Source organism: Geotrypetes seraphini, chromosome 11, assembly GCF_902459505.1.
Source record: "Geotrypetes seraphini chromosome 11, aGeoSer1.1, whole genome shotgun sequence".
NCBI classification, from domain to species: domain Eukaryota; kingdom Metazoa; phylum Chordata; class Amphibia; order Gymnophiona; family Dermophiidae; genus Geotrypetes; species Geotrypetes seraphini.
The window spans coordinates 110,927,523-110,948,398 of NC_047094.1; the positions used below are offsets into that span (position 1 = coordinate 110,927,523).

Below are 20,876 nucleotides of genomic sequence, written 5' to 3' on the forward strand. Positions count from 1 at the left end.
AGATGCCAGACTATGGGGGAAGCGGAGGGAAGAAGATGGGTGCCAGACCAATTTGGAAGGGGGGAGAAAGGGAGAGGCACAGTAACAGAGCAAATGGAATTCGCAGAAGGAAGAGAGACAGTGGATAGAAGGAACTGAATGAGAACATGAGGAAAGCAGAAACCAGGCAACAAAGGTAGGAAAAAAATTATATTTCTTTTTTTTTTTGCTTCAGGATAAAGTAGTATATTAGTTGTATTGATAAAAATTTATAAACAAAAGAGGCTCTGGTAGAAACCCGTTTACAAAGTATGTATTCTTCCCAATTAATATTTCCAAATTAATAAAGTCTTTTTGCTTATTTGTAAATGGGTTTCTACCAGAGCCTTTAATTCAGTAGCATAATTAAATGAAATAACTATTTCTGAAGTTTATAGGGATGGGTGGGGACGGAGGGGATTCCTCACAGGGACGGGTGGGGATGGAGGGATTCCTCGCAGGGACGGGTGGGGACAGAGGGATTCCTCACGGGGACGGGTGGGGACGGATGGGACTTTGGCGGGGATGGGTGGGGACGGGTGGGATTTCTGTCCCCGCACAACTCTCTAATGCAAATCTCTCATGTATGTTCATTGTGGATATCCAGAAAACCTTGCCTGCCAGTAGATCTTGAGGACCAGACTTGGGCAACCCTGCTTTAGAGGGATGAAATTTCACAATTAACTTTAAATTTATTGGTCTTATAACAAAATTTTTAAGTTTAGGAAGGTGGGGGGAAAGAAACAAATGATTAAAGAAAATTGGGATTGGTGGTGGGTACTGAAATAGTTGTGTGATACAAGAAGCCCCATGATCCCCTTCACAAATTGGATTTCCGATGTTGTCGCTCCCATGTAGCTCTGAAAATTTGTAAATACCTTTGCTGTATGGGATGAGGTTTATGTGAAGATTGCCTTAAAGGATGATTTTTTAAGCTCTATCCGTCGGTGACGTCACCCATGTGTTAAGAATATGCTGCCTGCTTGTCCTGGGATAAAGAATATTATGGGTGTATGAGGATTAAAGTGATTAAGAGCCCAAATAGAAGAGATAAAGTGATGAACATTACCCTGTTTTCTTTGATGGCAACAGTTACCGATAGGTTTTTATGATCGCTAAAATTCAATTTTTTTCCCCCTGAAATAGCCAAGCAATGTTAGTGCATTAATCGCTTGGCTACTTTGCATGGGGTTTTAGCAAATTTGCATGGCTGGATCAGAAAATGGGCGATCAAAGGGAAAAACACATGGTGGGCCATTTTGTGCATCGAGTCGGTAATAGTGATCCTCGCTAAAGCTGTGAATTAGAGAATGACACGGTGGTGGTTACCCGCGGCTAGCCGCGTTTAAACTGCCAAAACGGTGACCAAAAAAAAATGGTCACCGCAAGTTCAGGAACAAGGCCATTCACCACCCCGTGGGGCGGTGAATGTAGCACGGGGCGGTGAACAATCTTGAACGCGCGGTGACCGAGCGTTCGAACCAGCAGCCCACACTCTCCCACCGGCCGTCCATGTATCTCCCTCCCTCCTTTTCCCTTACTTTTTCTTCTTAAAATGGCGATTTCTATAAGGCTACGAGCTGTATTACAGCTGGAGCCTTGAAGTCGCATTGTGTTGCCTGCTGGTAAAAGTCTCCTCTGATGCAACTTCCTGTTTCCGGTTGCATCGGAGGAGACTTCTAGCAGGCAACCCGACGCGACTTCAAGGCTCCGGCTGTAATATAGCTCGTAGCCTTATAGAAATCGCCATTTTAAGAAGATAAGGTAAGGGAAAAGGAGGGAAATGCAAGGCTGGCTAGCGGGAGGGAGCTGCTGGACCGCGTTAAGGGTGCTGGGGGTGGGGGAATGGAGAGGAGAAGACGCTGAAGACGGGAACGGGGCCGTGAAAGAGGCAGCGGGGCGGTGAAGGGAACGGCAGAGACAGGGACTGGGCGGCGAAAGGGACAGCGGGGATGGGACAGTGCAGAGGATGGTGGTCCAGGGACGGGGCGGTGACGGGGACAGAATTTTTCCCCGTGTCATTCTCTACTGTGAATTTAGTGCATTTAGCCCTAAGTTTTAGAAGACCCTAGTAAAAAGAAGAGAAAAAAAAATTGGTACTGTTGATCCTCAGAATTTTATAGCAAAAGGGAGTTAGAAAATTTTACTTTAAACACATCTCATAGAAAACATACAAATACAGTGGAACCTTGGTTTACGAGCATAATTCATTCCAGAAGCATGCTCGTAAACCAAATTACTCATATAGAAAGTAAGGGAAACTCGCTTGATTCGTTCCCACCCACCCCCAAGGCCAGTGGCACTGCTCTACCCCCCCCCCCCCCGAGAACTGGCATTGCTCCTCCCCCCCCCCCACTCACGAACGAAGGCCCCCCCCCCCGCGTGATCCGCCATCCCCCCCGCGATCCGGAATCCCGCCCCCCGCCGTGATCCGACATCCTCCCGGAACCCATCATCCACCCAAACACATCGCTTACCCCCATCTGGCACCCGGCACCAACGCACAGCACCTGTCGGTATCTGAAGATCTGTCGTCCTTTTTGCTGGGCCTTGAGCATCTGCGCATGCTTAAGGCCTTAGTTCCTGCTCTCTCTGAGATTCTCAGAGATCTCAAGAATCTCAGAGAGAGCAGGAACTAAGGCCATGAGCATGCGCAGATGCTCAAGGCTCAGCAAAAAGGACGACAGATCTTCGGGCACCGGCATATCCTGTGCGTTGGTGCCGGATGCCAGATGGGGGGTGAGTGATGGATACGGGGAGGATGCCGGATCGTGCTGGGGGTGGTGCTCGTACATCGAGGCAAGCTCGGTTTCCGAGGCGCCAATTTTATGAATGTTTTGCTCTTCTTGCAAAACATTCGTAAACCGAGGTACCACTGTACTTTCTTGGTGTGGGGGGAGGAGAAAATTCCAGAGTGAAAACATTTAATACAATAATACATTTTATTTGGTTCTAACAGAAAATACAGTAGGACAGTAAGCATGCACCCCTTGATCTTTAAATGTTTCAAACGTTGATAGGTGATGAAGCAGATCTGTAGAAATGGAAACAAAATAATCTAGGAAAATGCTTCTAGGGAACATTTGCGGGGGAGTGTGTAGTGCAGTGGTTAAAGCTACAGCCTCAGCTCCCTGAGGTTGTGGGTTCAAACCCATGCTGCTCCTTGTAACTCTCATTGCTCCAGGTACATTAGGCAGATTGTGAGCCCACGGGACAGACAAAGAAAAATGCTAGAGTACCTGAATAAATTCATTTAAAACCAATCTGAGCTCCCTTGGGAGAATGGTTTAAAAAATTGAATAAATAAGTAAATATTTTTTTTATATATTGCAAACCACTTTTAGCTTTTATAACACAAAGCGGTATATCAAATTTTTTTAAACAATGGGTCAAGTCCATGCCAAATGTACAAGTGGTCCCCACCTTACCATCTTCAATTTTGGCATGTAGGTACCCTAACTTATGGCACTAAGCCATGCAATGTTTCAACCCCTAAAACCTGGACATCATGTAGTAAGAGGTGTCTAAGTAGAGGCCCTAAAATTGTTGTTCATGTCATACAAATCAAATGGCAATTTCAAGGGCCCCTGTACAGAGTATTGCTAACATCAGCCTGAAATTTAGTCTACTAGTGCACTTTTTGTACTTAATAAGCTTTGAGTTTTATAAGTCTAGGTTAAGTTCTCTTCTGATACCTCAATGCCAAAGTTGGCCAAAACCTCAATTCGCTAATTTTTGGCTTAATCTTTGGGGTGCCTAGATTTGTAACAAATTTAAGTGGTGACTTCTTGCTTGGTACATCTGTTCAACTATTGATTACTATTCATCTATGAAAATTTCAAGGCCTGCTTTCATTTATTTGCAAAGATATTGCAAGTCAAACAGAGCAGCAAAAATATTATTAACACATTTTACCCATCTTCGAAGCCTAGTATTTCAGTTTGACACCAGCAATTACTTTGGTTCAAAAAGCATTGGATAGAGAGTAGACCCCAACCCTGTCCTGGAGGACCACCAGCCAGTCAGATTTTCGGGATAGCCCTAATGAATAAACTTGGAATATGCATGGGGCAGATCTGCACTCCTATCATCTTCATTAAATGCAAATCTCTTTCATGCATATTCATTAGGGCTATCCTGAAAACCTAACTGGCTGGTGGTCCTCCAGGACAGGGTTGGGAACCACTGGGATAGAGCAACTTTTTCTCTGCCAGATGTCAAATTTTCAGGACGGTGTTTTTTTGTACAGAGAAATTTGCAATTGAATTCTGGCTAGTCAAAGCAGCATAACTTGAACTACACTTCTCCCTCCGAATCTGCGGTTTCAGCATCCGCGGATTCGGTTATTTGTGATTTTTTATTTATTTTTTAAAAAAAAGCTAATTCTGGACCTTCCCCGACTCCCTCCCGGTATCCCAGACCTTACTTGGTGATATAGCGGGCTTTCGGGGCAGGAGCAAACATACATAGTAGATGACGGCAGATAAAGACCCGAATGGTCCATCCAGTCTGCCCAATCTGATTCAATTTAAATTATTATTTTTATTTTTTTTTCTTCTTAGCTATTTCTGGGCGAGAATCCAAAGCTTTACCCGGTACTGTGCTTGGGTTCCAACTGCCGAAATCTCTGTTAAGACTTACTCCAGCCCATCTACACCCTCCCAGCCATTGAAGCCCTCCCCTGCCCATCCTCCTCCAAACGGCCATGCACAGACCGTACAAGTCTGCCCAGTAACTGGCCTAGTTCAATCTTTAATATTATTTTCTGATTCTAAATCTTCTGTGTTCATCCCACGCTTCTTTGAACTCAGTCACAGTTTTACTCTCCACCACCTCTCTCGGGAGCGCATTCCAGGCATCCACCACCCTCTCCGTAAAGTAGAATTTCCTAACATTGCCCCTGAATCTACCACCCCTCAACCTCAAATTATGTCCTCTGGTTTTACCATTTTCCTTTCTCTGGAAAAGATTTTGTTCTACGTTAATACCCTTTAAGTATTTGAACGTCTGAATCATATCTCCCCTGTCTCTCCTTTCCTCTAGGGTATACATATTCAGGGCTTCCAGTCTCTCCTCATACGTCTTCTGGCGCAAGCCTCCTATCATTTTCGTCGCCCTCCTCTTCCTATTCTTCTGCCCTGTGAAGATCATTCATAACAAATGGCTGCCGCGAGTTCCCAATGTAGTTTCAAGGGATTAGGGGAACTCAAGGCAGCCATTTGCTATGAGTGATCTGCACGTGGCAGGAGCATAGGAAGATCGCTCCTGCCCTGAAAGCCCACTAGACCACCAAGTAAGGTCTGGGATGCTGGGAGGGAGGCGGGGGTAGGTCAGAGCCGGCCAAAATGTTATTCACGGTTTTTCACACTTCGCGGTCCGGCTCTGCACCTAACCCCCGTGGATACGGAGGGAGAAGTGTATTTGAAAATATTAATGGTATTCAGGCTGAACTGTGGAAGAACAATACATCATATATAATTTGCTGCTTATTATTTGTTTTAAAGCTTAATTGTGATGACATTGCATAATTATCACAGTGCTGAATCACATCTATAGAATAATTTATGAATAAAAGCAGTCAATTTTGTTTGATGTTTTTGTTACTATGGGGTCCTTTTACTAAGGCGTGCTAACTGATTTAGCATGCGCTAAATGCTACTGTGCCCATTATATTCTATGGGCACATTAGCATTTAGCACGTGCTAAATCAGTTAACATGCTTTAGTATAAAGACCCCTATGTGTTTCATGTTATACTATTATTGATACGAGTAAATTTGCTTGTGAATTCCAGGCATGTTAGTAATATAATCTTTTGCTTTTAGTTTTCACATGCTTTATTTCCAGAGCTTGAAAAATTGAGTTTATTTTCTGAACATTTGGATATAAGCAATGTCCAGAAGCTATTGATACAATCGATGCTTGCACCATTGGCAAAATCAATGAATCACAATGTCATTTAACAACCTACAGGGCAGAGGGCCTTAAAACTCATAAAAGACCTTCACATAAATCATCAGAAATTATTGACTCAACGAACATCTCAAAGTTTTGATGAAAGTTCAACTATCTGTCTCCATGAGGCAGTGTTTAACACAATTTGATTTTTTACAAAGGTCATGCTGCAATCCATTCTTGAAACCTAATCATCAGGTTAGAAAGTCTGAAGCTTATCAGTGACAGTGTTGCAGAACAATTAAAGACTAACAAAATATCAGTTCACACCAGGTCAAAAGTTGTGCATAGCTTGTCGAAAAGAGAAACACCAGAATGACTGCTCAAGCTTCATTATCTGATCCATCATCTGATGAAGAACAAATTGCAAAAATTGAAAAGTTAATACTAGCTTGGTGGTACTTGGGGAGTCTCCTTTAAAGTTGAAGAAAGTGAGTAAATGTGACGCCAGAGGTTATGTGAAACGTAAAATTGTTCAAGTTCAAACTTCACTGAGTCATCATATTGCCTCTGTGGGAGGTTTTGAACCTGATGAAGTTTCACAAAGACCTTGTAACTGTAATCATCAATGTCAAACCTGTTCAGATTATGCTGAACTTTTACTTTGCTTAAAAGAAAAACTAAACTTGACTTCAAGTAGTGCAGAAAAATTACAAATCCTTACACTAGCTCCAAAGAGCTGGTCTACTGTAAAAATGTCTTTTGAATTCAACATTTCAACAAGAATGGTTAGATAAGCAAGACAGCTTAAAATAGAAAGTGACATACTAGCAATTCTAAGTAAAAAGAAAGGCAAATCACTTTCAATGATGTGACAAAAAAGGTGTCCAACTTTTATGAAGATGAGTACAGTAGGCTGTGTCCTGGTAAATAGGACTATATTTCAGACTAGTCTTATAGCCCGTTACATTAACGGGTGCTAGAATATATGTGTGTGTGTGTGTGTGTGTGTCTGTCTTTATTTCTTTCTCTCTCTCGCTCCTTAGCCTGTTTCTGTATTTCTGTCTTTCTTTCTTTTTCCTCAGCTGTCCACCACCACTCCTTGTCTGCTCCCTACGCAGCCATAGGGAAGTGATTTAATTCCCAAAAAGTCACCAAAAGATATCCACCTAAATTTCTGCACACTCCCCCATCTACTAAAACAAAATGGGACCACAATCCATTCATCTTGAGTCAGTTTCAAAATTAGAATGCTGCCTGCACTGAACTGTAAGCAAAAAAAATAAAATTAATGAATCAGGCAATGTGACATGAGCAGCAAAATGTTTTTGCTGAGTGAGTTATTCACTATTAATGGCAAAATTCACTGCAGATCTTTGCACAACAAAAATAAATTCCAAAAGACAATGGTGGAAAAAGTGTTCAATAGTAACTGATTTGGTAATAAATTCTAAGATAGTTTCTTATCAAACTTTCTGTAGCCCTGATAACCAGAAGCTTACTTTTCATCCAAGCTATGCTTTTGGCCTTCGTACAATTTTAAGACTGACACTGCCGCCCCCCCTTCCCGCGGTCCCGACTAGAACCTGGTGATTCCAGCAGCGTGTGCAGCAGTCTTCACACGCTGCTTCAGGTCCTTCTACTGCCCTAATTTACTCTGGCACGTCCCTGATGACATCATCAGAGATGCGGCAGAGCAAATCAGGGCAGTAGAAGGGCCCGAAGTAGCATGTGAAGACTGCTGCATACGCTGCTGGAATCACCAGGTTCTAGTCGGGACCGCGGGAAGGGGGGGCGGCAAAGGACTCCGCAGCCACCGACAGCTGCCGCTGCGGCCTACATCACCTCAGGGGGGATTCTCGCGCATGCGCACTCCTACCTGTGGTGCCCTACAGCACACAGAAAACGGGTGCACGCTGGTGGGAGTGCGCATGCGCGCTTAGGGCTTTATTATATTAGATAGATGGGGGAAAACTTCAAAAGCAAGAGAGGTTACTGCTAAGCAATCTGAAAGAGATGTTTGTTGAATATCGCAATAAAAATGGCCCAGTGTTTAACAGTTAGGGAACTTTAAAAACTTAAATCTAATATGGGGTCTTTTGACGTCTTTTATAGATTTAATATAATTATACATTCTTGATGTTAGAAGAATTGCACATCCAGGGAGGGAGGAGGAGGATGAAAGGAATATAAAGGTTATAATCAATTATTAATATGGATGGGTGGTTATATAAAGTTTAAAATATGTCTAAGTGGGTAAATGTGCAATTTTATGTTTAAAATATGTAGTGAATTACAGAATTATGTTAAATTTATACATACATGAATGATAAAGAATAATTTGAATGGGGGGTTATTGATCTGTAAGAATCTTGTAATATTTTAAGTGATGTCCATAGTGTAAATGTTTTTTTATCTGTTCTTCACTTATTGAAATTATTTTAAAATGAATAAAGATTATTTAAAAAAAAAAAATGGCCCAGTGTTGAGTTTCTCTAAATTCTGTGTCCTGGAAAAAAGGACTATATTTCAGAGTTGATGGGGGAAAAGTTAAAAAGCAAAAGAGGTTACTGCTAAGCAATCTGAGAGAGATGCTTGTTGAATATCGCAATAAAAATAGCCCAGTGTTGAGTTTCTCAAAATTCTGTGAATTAAGACCAAAATGGTGTGTCACTGTTGGTTCATCTGGAATGCACTCAGTGTATGCTCTGCACATCAGAATGTTAAGTTGATGCTTGCAAGCAGCATAGCCAAGGATGACTATAAGGATTTGCAATTTGGAATCAAAAAATTATATGCTCCATAGGTGTGATGAATGTCCTGGTAAAGGTGCACTTGAATCCTACCTTCTCAATGAATACAAGGATATTAATTCTAAAGAAATGATTGAATTCAAGCAGTCCTACCTTCGCGGAAACAGAAAGTAGGCAGGACCTGGCAGCGAGAAAGGCCCGAAGTAAGCAAGAGCAAGTAAGCTTCTCTCCGTGGCTGGCCTATCTCCCGCATGCTCTGGGGCTCTAATGATCCGTGCCGGCTTCTCTTCCCTACCCCCCCCCTCCCCGACGTAACTTCCGGTTTCAGAAGGAAGCCGGGTTTGAGTCGCTTGCTGGGTTTTGTTTTGTTTAAAGTCAGGCGGGAGTCTTTCGGCGGCTATTCAAGCTACGCGTTAAGCAGTGGTGGCAGCAGGATTTGGCAGATGATAGCCGGGCGGTAATGTAAATTTGCTGGGTGGAGCGCCCGGCTGAAAAGCGCTGGGGAGAACACTGGAGGTGATAATGCCACTGTATAAGTTTCTGGTGAGACCCCATTTGGAATATTGTGTGCAATATTAGAGACCACACTTTAAAAAAATATATAAATAGAATGGAGTCGATCCAGAGGGCTGCTACAAAACTGGTTAGTGGTCTTTGGGCTAGATGCACTAAAGATAGTGACTCAATCGCTGTTGGCCGATTCTCCAATAGCGATCGATGCACTATCACGTTTGCAAATGATTCATAGAGGTGCAAATCATTTGCGTGCAAATGCAGATTCAATTGCTCAGTGCCCTAACACTAGTTATAGAGGAAGCAGCCTCCTCTCACTGCTGTTAGGGCTGCGACATGGCAAATGAGGTTTAACATGGATAAGTGTATGGTGATACATGTCAGTAAGAAAAATCTTATACACGAATACAGGATGTCCGGTGCAGTACTTGGAGAGATCCCCCAGGAAAAAGACTTGGGAGTATTTGTCAACATGTCAACGAAGCCATCTGCACAATGCGCATTGGCGGCGAAAAGGACGAACAGAATGCTAGGAATGATTAAGAAGGTGATCACGAACAGATCGGAGGAGGTTATCATGCCGCTGTACCAGGCCATGGTACACCCCCACCTGGAATATTGCATCCAGCACTGGTCGCTGTACATGAAGAAGGACATGGTACCACTTGAGGGTCCAGAGAAGAGAGAAATAAAATGGTTAAGGGACTGGAGGAACTGCCGTATAGTGAGAGATTAGAGAAACTGGGCCTCTTCTCCCTTGAAAAGAGGGGAGACAGAGGGGACATGATCAAAACATTCAAGATAATGAAGGGAATAGACTTAGTAGATAATGAAGGGAATAGACTTAGTAGATAAAAACAGGTTGTTCACCTTCTCCAAGGTAGAGAGAATGAGAGGGCACTATCTAAAGTTAAAAGGGAATAGATTACATACAAACATAAAGAAGTTCTTCTTCACCTAGAGTGGTAGAAAACTGGAACACTCTTCCGGAGGCTGTTAAAGGGGAAAACACCCTCCAGGGATTCAAGACAAAGACAAGTTCCTGCTGAACCAGAACATACGCAGGTAAGGCTAGACTCAGGGCACTGGTATTTGACCTAAGGGCCACAGCGTGAGTGGACCACTGGTCTGACCCAGCAGCGGCAATTCTTATGTTCTGTATTTTTCTTAATGGAACAGATGTTGTGTGCAAGATAAACACGCAGAACCTGTCTCAAAACCTGTCTTTAAAAAGAGCCCCCTGCGCCATACCCTCCCACCCTGCGCTGGCACCCCGAGCCACCTTCCACCCCACCCACAGCAAAATGGCAGGAGAGATGCCTCCCCCCCCCCGCCTGAATAAAAGGCAAGAGGGACGCCCACTCCCTCCTGCCACCGGAAGCCCCCCCCCCTGCCCCGTACCTTAAAATTTGGCAGCAGGAGGTACTGAAAACAGCTCCTGCTTCTCCTCCCTCGACGACTCTGGGCCTTAGGCCCCTTCCCGGTGCATCATATGATGCACAGAGAGGGGCCTAAGGCCCTGATTGGCTCAGATGCCTCAGGCCCCTCTATTGGCCAATCAGGAAGTCCCTAACTGGCTCCCAAGGGGGGAAGGGGGGCCTCCAGTGGCAGGAGGAAGTGGGCATTCCTCCTGCCATTTGTTTTGGGTCGGGGCAGGGAATTTTTCTTTTATTTTAATGGTGCAGATATTTTACGTGTGTAATACACACAAAATATCTGTACCATAGGGGTGAGGAGGGAACCCCAAGCAGACCTTACCAACAGGTCTATAGCAATTGGGTTTTACGATTGGTAATACTCTATGCTAAATAGTCAAGCGATGTTAGTGCATTAATCGCTTGGCTATTTTGCATGAGATTTTACTAATTTGCATGGATCGGATCAGAAAATGGGTGATCACATGCAGTGGGCCATTTAGTGCATTGGGTCGGTTATCAGTGATCGTTGCTAAACCTGTGAAAACAGGTTTAACAACAATTGCTGACTTTAGTGCATCCTCCAGTTTGTCATAAATCATATGTGGACAGACTTAGAGACCTTGATATGCATATTCTGGAGGAAAGACGGGAGAGGGCACATGATAGATAGAGACATTTAAATATCCCTGTGGCATTAATGTACAGAAGGTGAGTCTATTTCAAATGAAGGAAAACTCCAGAAGGAGAGTGCATACGATGAAGTTAAGAAGTAGTAGATACGTGGAATAGTCTCCCAAGGAAGGTGGTGGAGATGAAGACTATCTGAATTTAAGATAGTATGGGATAGGCATGTGGGATTTCTTAGGGAGAGGGGGATATAGCGGATGTTGTGGATGGGCAAACTGAATGGGCCATTCAGTCTTTCTATTAACTAATCACACCTTCTAATATTTACCTAATATGAAAATTTCCCTAACAGAATTTAGATGAAACATTTACAATACAATAGTATTAAAAAGTGTCATCTCTATTAGGATTAGGCAGGTAAAACACGCAGTAAAAATCACAATATCTACCCTGAAACATTTAGGGACCTCAAAGAAGAAAGCTAGAAAAATTGGTTTTTAAGACAGTTTTCTGAAATAAGATGTAAGCCATCTATTTCCCAAAAAGCTGGGTGCAATGTTTGGTACTAAAGATTAAAAAAAAGCATATAGCACAAGGATGAGGATCCTAACTAAACTGACTACCTGGTATCTTAAGGAGGTGATGACTCAAGTCATAAGCATACATACACACATATATATATATGTGTGTATATATATATATACACACATATATATAAAATATATATTTTTTTTTTTTGGTGCCTTATTACATACAAGCATGTGTACATTTCTTGTATTGGTTTTGTTCGTTTATGAATCATTTGTATTATAACAATTTAAAATTTCAAGAAATGTTTATAATAAAAAATTATATATGTATATATAAAAAATTATATATGTGTGTGTATATATATATATAAATAATTTTTTATAAATATTTCTTGAAATTTTAAATTGTTATAATACAAATGATTCATAAACGAACAAAACGAGAACAAGAAATGTACACATGCTTGTATGTAATAAGGCACCAAAAAAAATTGAAGGACATTGTTCCTGAATTATGAAAGAAAATAGTCTAGAGACTTCCATTTTCAGGTTCTTAAAACAGTAATTTGGAAAGTTATAAAACAGGTTGTCTTCGTATTTTTTGTACATCAAAATCTAGTTTTGATGATGGTATTCGATATATTTTTTTTAAACACAAGACATTTTCCCCGTTCATCCGTGTCTCCTACATTACAGGAACTATCAGAAAAATAATACTAATAATAAAGCCGAGGCCTCTTGCCTTTATTATAGCTTACTTTTTTTTTTTTACCCCAGTATTACGAACCAAGTCACTCAGACCCGATGAGTTTTAAAATGTGTAATTGACAGTGCAGAGAACCTTCACACTTCCCAAGGTTTGCCTATAGCAAAAAGCTTTCGCCACCAATCAGGTCATCGCAGGGGGGGGAGGGGAAACAGAAACAGCCCAGATCCGTTACCATCAGAGCCTGTAAGTCAACGACCCCCCCACAAAGGCTTCTAACAAAACACACTTAAATGGCTACATTTCCTACTCTTTAAGACAACTGCGATACAAGTTACGCGGCGATGCGTTTCCGCTTCTCCAGCTCTCGGTCCCTGCCTACGGAGTCGCAAGAGGCGGGCGAGAAGCCGCACAAGGTGCGCAGTGACACCCGCTCCTAATTCATCATCCTCCCCTTCAAAAATAGAAAGCGGCCCGCAGGAAGAAAATCGCTCCCGCTCTGCGCCCACGCGTGGAGCGGGAGAGACTTCAAGACGGGCGGCTCCTGCTCGTTCTCTCCCCAGCTTTAAAAAAAAAAAAAAACCAAAAACCACCGCTCTGGTGCATCCAGCTACCTCCCCAGGACGATTTAAAATAAATAAAAGACTCCCCTACCCACACACCCCTGGCAGCAACGGCATTTCCGGTTGATTTTGTTCGCTCGTGGGGTTTTTTTTAAACCTCGAATTGGCTCAGGCTGAGGCGGCCCCGGCCTGCGGTCGGACAAGCAGCAGCGTCTGGAGAGAGGAGCCTACTCTCGCTTTCCGGCCTTGGCAGCGTAAAGGCCGCCAGCGCGGGGTGACAGTCCAGGCCGGGGCGCTTACCGCAGACCAGGCCAAGGTGAGGCCCTGTCCGGGGTAAAAAAAAAAATCCACCAACTCGCCCAGCCCCTCCCCGGAACCCCAGACTTCCTCCTACCTGGCTAACGAGCGACGAACGTTGCGGGGGGGAAAAAAACCCAAAGAATGCACAAGGTTTGATCCAGAGCCGACGTGGCCTGCAGCTGCCCAGTGGAGTCTCTCCCAGGACCCGGCCAAGCGCGGCTCTCGCACCCTCCGCACCTCACATTCAAACGCCGGCAAAATGGCGCGCTGACCTCATCGCGCAGGCGCAGTGGGGCGCGGGGAAAGCCTGGATGCTGACAAGGGGGGGGGGGGAGATGCGGCGGATCCCCGCGCTCAGTTCCACGGCGAGCGCAGGGGCGACGTTTCTTGCCCAGTTAAAGCGTGGGCTGGCTTTTTGGGAGGATTTTTTTTTTTTTTTTTTTGCAAGTATCCTATTTGAATTCCCCCCCCCTTTTCAGGCCAGTATTTGTAATATGGCGCAAAGAAATATGAATTAATTAATTTGGTAGGGAGGTGGGGAACAAGCCGGTGATGTTATAAGGAGGCAAGAAAATAAGTCGCTTTCCTTCTCTTGAAGAAGTCCCAGTATGGGAAGATGTACTCCTAAGTCTGAGGCTTGTCCCCGCAAAATCTAAATTAATTATAGCTAAATAAAATAATAAATTAATTTAAATAAGTACTATGATTGAATGAGTAAATTCTAGAGTCTGATGTTCATTTTTTATTTTCTTTAAATGGTCTTTAATATATATTTATTTTGCAAAAAAATATGATCATGTTTCTCGTCTGTTCAACACACATTGGCTACCCATTGAACATAGAATTAGCTACAAAAACCTATTCTTAACTTTTACAATGTGTACAAACAATCAACCAGAGTTCATTGATACTAATTCCTTATAGTCCCACTAAATCGCTTCGTTCTATGTCACAGAATCTCTCTTCTTTCCTAATTGTGTGTAGTTAGTATATATGTTTGTATGTTTACTAACCTAACCTGGTTCTGTGTAGAAATTTAAATTTAACTTGTTTTAAGATACTTTTTATTTCTGTACACCCCTATAAATTTGATTAAGCAGTATAATTTTTTTATAAACTTGAAACTATTAAAGATTTATCATTTCCCATGTAGAATCGCAGCGATAAAAACACGATGGGCAAGATAAAAGGCGAAATGGCCCATCCAGGCTGCTCATCTGCAGCATCCACCAGCTTCTCCTCTTCTTAAGAGACCCCACATACCTGACCCAGACTTTCTTGAATTCAGATACAGGAAGATTCTCAATCACCACCGTGCTTTTAATGATAGTCACTAAAGTGGTTCCAGCTGGTTTAACCTAGAAGCATTCTACCAGTCAATTCTCAAAAGGGATCACTGTGGTCTTTTCCAAGCTTTCCGGTAAACTCAAACTTTGCCATGCAAATGTATTACAATAAGGTCATTAATATTTAAATGAGCACACTGGGTGATTCTCTATTAGCACCGGGTGTCCCTAACCTGGCTGTCCTAGAGTTATGGGCAAAATTTTCCAGCTATGGGAACCAAAAGAAACTCTGTGGAATGACGATGTTCCTTAAAATGGACTTTATTGGAAAATGGCAAAGTTCCAAAGGTACAATAAATCATCCACATAAAATAAAATCATCCACATTAAAACTTTAAAGGACCTAGTCCGCTAGGGACGCAGGACTCAGCAAGGTCCACGTTTTGACAAAGAGTCTTCTTCAGGGATCCCTAAGGGTCCTATAATGGTGAATACGTGGAAATGCAAGTAAGACGCTGCTTTGGATGCAAAAATAATATTTCTTTATAAAATATATTCCTCTCTCTGAGTGATATATTTTATTGGTGGAGATTAATAATAATTTTTATAACATATGTAGCACGGTGGGATATCCTGCATGTCAAAGATGGCTGAAAGTAGCATTCAAATATATTGAATCCTATGTAAATGAGGTCCATACCTAGTCCCTCCCAATGTTCAGAAACAGCGCATAACGAGAACCCTGCTCTTACTGCTAAAAACCTAACGTCAGCTCAGAGCTGGCATTAGGGTAGCTGAAGAAATATTTCCGAGAGGTTCTGAGCATCAGTCTGGGGTGGAAGGGGGTGCCTAAGGATTGTGAGAGCGCATAGCCATAATAACCTTTGGAAACACTGCCTTGGCTACGCCGATATCATTACTGCATGACAGATAAAATTTTAGTCTCATGTATCTGTGTCTTTTATTCAAGAGTATGGAGACTCATCCTATTCTTTCCATCTGCACCTTTTCAGCTTTTTATCTAAAGACCTTTCGATATGGGCTGTGCACCAGTATCACATACTATGAAACACAAAGACTATAGGGCTCATAACCAAAAAATATAAACATCGATAAAATGTTCTAAATCGCTATTTGGACATCCTAATTGCCAGGACATCCAAGTGCCAATAAGCAAAAAGGCATGAGCTATATCCAAATAAATATTATTGAAGAGAAGCAGCTCATTCTTTTGACAAGGGAATGAGAACATAAATTATAAACCAAGTGAGGATGAGCCTGGTGACTAAACATTATACAGAGCCATAAGGAACAGTCTTGGTTCAATCCCTGAATCCAGTTTTCCACTTCACAAGTTAGCTGGGGATAGTACATACATAAGCATCATGTACAACCCTGGAGGAAGGGAAGAACTATGCTGTTGCTTAAGAGTAACACCTAACATTTATCATGAAGCAGTGTAGGACACTTGAATGTTAATGAGCTGCTTTGCAGGCAGCACAGCTCAATCTCTAATGCACATTCTACCACTGCTGCATAAATAGCAAAAACTGGAAGCACGTTACTAGACATAGAAACATAGAAATAGACGGCAGATAAGGGCCACGGCCCATCTAGTCTGCCCACCCTAATGACCCTCCCCTACCTTTGCCTTGTGAATAGATCCCATGTGTCGATCCCATTTGGCCTTAAAGTCAGGCACGCTGCTGGCCTCAATCACCTGCAGTGGAAGACCATTCCAGCGATCAACCACCCTTTCAGTGAAAAATAATTTCCTGGTGTCACCTCGTAGTTTCCCGCCCCTGATTTTCCACGGATGCCCTCTTGTTGCCGCAGGTCCCTTGAAAAAGAAGATGTCTTCCTCTGCCTCGACGCGGCCCGTGAGTTACTTGAACGTCTCGATCATGTCTCCCCTCTCTCTGCGCTCCTCGAGCGAGTACAGCTGTAATTTGTCTAACCGTTCTTCGTACGGGAGATCCTTGAGTCCCGAGACCATCCAGGTGGCCATTCTCTGCACCGACTCCAGTCTCAGCACATCCTTGCGATAATGTGGCCTCCAGAATTGCACACAGTATTCCAGGTGGGGCCTCACCATGGATCTATACAATGGCATAATGACTTCCGCCTTACGGCTGACGAAACCCCTGCGTATGCAACCTATGATCTGTCTTGCCTTGGATGAAGCCTGCTCCACCTGACTGGCAACCTTCATGTCCTCACTGACGATCACCCCCAAGTCTCGTTCTGTTACCGTTCTTGTTAGGATCTCACCATTAAGGGTGTAAGTCTTGCATGGATTTTGGCTGCCTAGGTGCATAACTTTGCATTTTTTGGCATTGAAGCTGAGTTGCCAGGTCCTAGACCAGCGCTCTAGTAGGAGTAGGTCGTGCATCATGTTGTCTGACATTGAATCTTCGTCCGTTTTGCATTTGCCCACTACATTACTTAGTTTGGCGTCATCGGCGAATAATGTTATTTTACCGCGAAGCCCTTCTGCCAAGTCTCTTATAAAGATGTTGAATAGGATCGGGCCTAAGACCGAGCCCTGTGGCACTCCACTGATCACTTCCGTCATTTCGGAGGGGGTGCCGTTCACCACTACCCTTTGAAGCCTACCTCCAAGCCAGTTCCCAACCCATTTCGTCAATGTGTCACCTAATCCTATAGAACTCATCTTGCTCAGCAACCTGCGGTGTGGTACGCTATCGAATGCTTTGCTAAAGTCCAGGTACACGATGTCCAGGGACTCCCCAACATCCAGCTTCCCCGTTACCCAGTCAAAGAAGCTGATCATGTTGGATTGGCATGATCTCCCCTTAGTAAATCCATGTTGACGGGGATCCCGAAGATTCTCTTCATCCAGGATCTTATCCAATTGGTGTTTGATTAGAGTTTCCATTAGTTTGCTCACTATCGATGTTAGACTCACTGGTCTGCAGTTTGCTGTCTCCATCTTTGAGCCTTTCTTGTGAAGTGGAATGACGTTAGCCGTCCTCCAGTCCAACGGGACGCTGCCTGTACTAAGGGAGAGGTTGAAGAGCGCTGACAGTGGCTCTGCCAAGACATCACTCAACTCCCTAAGCACCCTGGGGTGTAGGTTGTCAGGCCCCATTGCCTTGTTAACCTTGAGCTTTGACAGCTCACCGTAGACACTGCTGGGCGTAAACTCGAAGTTACTAAACGGGTCAACTGGGTCAGCCCTTGTCTGTAGCTGAGGGCCAAGCCCTGGTGCTTCTCGGGTGAAGACTGAGCAGAAGTATTCATTTAATAGATGGGCTTTTTCGGAATCCTTTTCCACATAGTCTCCGACTGGTTTCCTAAGACGTACAATCCTGCCTGAGTTTTTACTTCTGTCACTGATATATCTGAAGAAGGATTTATCTCCCTTCTGGATGTTCTTTGCCAGAGATTCCTCCATGTGGAATTTAGCCTCCCTGACTGCTGTTTTGACGGCTTTTGACTTGGTCAGGTAGTCTGCTCTAGAGTCCTGTTTCCCCGATTGTTTGTAAGAGATGAATGCTTTTTTCTTCTCCTTGATGAGGTCTGAGATCTCCGCAGTGAACCACTGCGGCTTATTGTTCCTTTGCCGTTTACTTACTAATTTAACATAGCGGTTTGTCGCTTCCTGTATGGTGGCTTTCAAAGTCGACCACATTTCTTCCACGCTATCGGTTTCTGTTTGGCTTTGTAGCGCCTGGTGAACAAAGGAACCCATGTCTTGAAAGTTTGTGTCTCTGAATTTGAGGACCTTGGTCAGCGTGGTAGATTTAGTGAAACCTTTCCTAAGATTAAACCATACCATGTTGTGGTCACTGGAGGCCAATGTGTCGCCCACCGAGACCTCTGTGACACTTTCTCCATTGGTAAGTAATAGGTCAAATATTGCCTGATCCCTTGTTGGGTCCAACACCAGTTGCCTGAGACCAACTCCCTTCATAGAGTTTAATAGCCTCCTGCTGCTGCCGGAAGTAGAGGTAAGTGTATCCCAATCCACATCAGGCATGTTGAAGTCACCCAACAATACTGTGTCCCCACGCAAGGAGATATTTTCTATATCTCCGATTATTTCCATATCCAGGTCATCATGTTGTCTTGGGGGTCTGTAAATTACGCCAAGATACAAGCATTTGTCCTTTCCTCTGGCCAAATTAACCCAAAGGGATTCCCCAGTGTACTGGACATCTGAGATTCTTGTGACCTTAATGTCATTTTTAGTATATAATGCTACACCTCCTCCCATTCTGCCCTCCCTGTCCCGGCGAAGCAAGTTGTAACCCGGTATGACCATGTCCCACCCGTGGGAATCTGTGAGCCAGGTCTCAGATATCGCCACCACATCCAGGTCGGCATTCCTTATTTCTGTTTCCAATTCCAGGATCTTGTTTCCCAAACTGTGTGCGTTGACGTACATAGCCCTCCATGTTGTATTTTTGTTACGTCTCAGTGGGGCTATTTCTGCTTGAGCTGTTTGAACGCCTTTAGCATTATTTGCGTTATTTGTGCTCCCCCTAGACCCAGAACTACAATGTGTACTCCCCATAGACCAGAATTACAATATGTACTCCCCTTAGACTCAGAATTACAATGTGGCCCATACTTATGATGTGAACCTACCCCCGACTCGAAAGTGTGTGTACTCGCCCCTGACCCAGAATTTCGGTGACTACTTACCTCATCCTCAAAAAAGTATTGGCAGTTTAGTTCGCCAGGTATGTTGTTTGTGCCTGTACCCTCCCCCGACTTACCTAGTTTAAAGCCCTGTGAAGTAGGCGGGCTAGACGGTGTCCAAGGACATTCTTCCCTCTTCTGGTCAGGTGTAGCCCATCGTGTCTCTGTAGCCCTTGCAAAGCTTCTCCATGGTGCAGGAACCCGAAGTTCATCTCCTTGCACCATCCTCGCAGCCAGTCGTTCGCCCTCTGTATTCGATCCTCTCTGTCTCTGCCCTTGCCCCTCACTGGAAGAATCGAGAAGACCACTTGCGCATCCATCCTCCTCAGCTTCTCCCCCAGGGCCCTGAAGTCTTCAGGTATGCTGTCCGGGGTGCTCCTTGCGGTGTCGTTGGTTCCGACGTGGATTAGAATCATGGGGAAGTGGTCTCGGGGCTTGATGAGTCTGTCAAGGCAAGCGGTTACATCCCGGATCCTGGCCCCTGGCAAACAGCAGACCTCTCTTGATTGTAGGTCTGATCTGCAAATTGGTCCCTCGGTGCCCTTCAGCAGCCAATCCCCGATGATCACCACTCTGCGCTTCTTAGGAGTGGGCCATACTGTTGATTCCGGAGCTGGAACCGTCTGCTGGACAACCTCTTGTACCTCGTTCTCAGGACCTTCCTGTAGCAGCTGATATCTGTTCCTCAGGGCCTAATTCTATATATGGAACTCAAAATTACACTCACAAATATGGGTACACACCTAATTTGTGCATACAATTTACTTGATTAGCCAATTAGCACCAAGAATTTGGGGCACTAAATCAATTTTCAGCACCAATTGGCATTAAATTTGTGCACACATCTTTAGGTGCTGGAATTTGTGCATAAATTTACACACACTTCTGAAAAGAGGTGCAGCCTGAGCAGTAATGGCACTCGTGGACTGTAGGGGGCGATAGCTATGGAATGGATAATGTGTAAGAAGATGTGTTTGTGCAGTATTTTGTGGAGTTTTTCTACAAAAATGCCCACTTTTCATATGGTTCTGGGTAACTCTAGTTAGATACAAGCACATGTGTTAGTTAAGGCCACGCCCAATAGAAGCATGCGAAAAGTTGGTGAATAAAAATCTGAATATGGATGTAGCCAAGGCCAGAAAAACACACTATAGATTAATATTAAGGAAAAGCAAAATAATATTCTTTTTATGTACTTTGCTATTAAGCCAGATCATAGAGGAAATCAGGATATACATGATACATAGAAAGATATTAAGAACTGCATCTTGAGGTAATGACTCCATTTTGTTCTCTGTCTTTATGTATCTTCTGCTTGGCTTTACCCCATTTTGTGTTCGGCTTATGCCCCTTCTGAGCCTTTATTCAGCTTCCCTCATGGTCTAATTGATACTAGATGGGCTTGGGCTGGATAGCTTGATTTTACATTCCATACTGGGCATAGAAGAAAAGCTTTCTTGCATTAAATATGAATGAAATATATGGTGTGAGTCTATGGATGAAAGGGGCCCCGAATGAATGAATGATGTATGAAAGATATGTGAAAAAATTAATTTCTAATATTTTAAACCTGAAGGAACTCTAAGGAGAAATCCTGAGG

General features: G+C 43.6%; 1 protein-coding gene across 4 annotated transcripts in view; it reads right to left on the reverse strand.

Annotated features, from left to right (window-relative positions):
- CSE1L (chromosome segregation 1 like) overlaps positions 1–13,697 on the reverse strand; it is a 147,426-nt gene extending 133,729 nt beyond the window's left edge. Inside the window, exon 1 of one of the 4 annotated variants that reach the window (XM_033963264.1) lies at positions 13,417–13,697. The gene's annotated coding sequence lies outside the window, so the exon portion shown is untranslated. Of the gene's footprint in view, positions 1–12,511; positions 12,536–13,113; positions 13,138–13,416 lie in introns of those variants that run through there. The other 3 variants (XM_033963261.1, XM_033963262.1, XM_033963263.1) reach the window with 3 other exon arrangements.
- Positions 13,698–20,876: the final 7,179 nt, after the last annotated feature.